The following is an 847-nucleotide window of genomic DNA, read 5'->3' on the forward strand; positions in this document are numbered from 1 at the left end:
CCTTCTCTAAAATGGATATAATATTAATACTTACCTCATAGGACTGTTGAAAAGATTAAAAATAAATTATTGTATGTAAGTGCTCAGAATAGTTCCTGCCACATAGTAAGAACAATGATATATGAAGTGATGGTTCCTTATGGAAGTTTCAGTTCAGTTCAGTTGCTCAGTCATGTTTGATTCTTTGCAACCCCATGGACTGCAGCATGCCAGGCCTCCCTGTCCATCACCAACTCCCAGAGCTTGCTCAAACTCAAGTCTATCAAGTCAGTGATGCCATCCAACCATCTCATCCTCTGTCATCCCTTTCTCTTCCTGCCTTCAATCTTTCCCAGTATCAGGGTCTTTTCCAATGAGTCAGTTCTTCACATCAGGTGGACAAAGCATTGGAGCGTCGGCTTCAGCATCAGTTCTTCCAATGAATATTCAGGACTGGTTTCCTTTAGGACTGAGTGGTTGGATCTCCTTGCAGTCCACGGGACTCTCAAGAGTCTTCTCCAACACCACAGTTCAAAAGCATCAATTCTTCAGTGCTCAGCTTTCTTTATGATCCAACTCACATCCACGCATGACTACTGGAAAAACCATAGCTTTGATTAGATGGACCTTTGTCGGCAAAGTAATGTCTCTGCTTTTTTCTTTTTTTTTAATGGAAGTTTATGAGCATGCAAACATGATCACAGAATAAGTCAATATGTGTCTCAAACAAGGGCTGCAAGCCTCAGAAGGGGAAGAGAGCACTTTGGAGTCATCAAGAGAGTTCTTGTTGGAGATACTGTGACTTTAACTGGAACTACAAGTCCCAGTAGTATTTGGCTAAGTGAAGAGGAGGAAGGTGTTCTAAGCT

This window comes from Bison bison, unplaced genomic scaffold (genome assembly GCF_000754665.1).
Source record: "Bison bison bison isolate TAMUID 2011002044 unplaced genomic scaffold, Bison_UMD1.0 scf7180017864484, whole genome shotgun sequence".
Classification (NCBI taxonomy): Eukaryota; Metazoa; Chordata; class Mammalia; order Artiodactyla; family Bovidae; genus Bison; species Bison bison.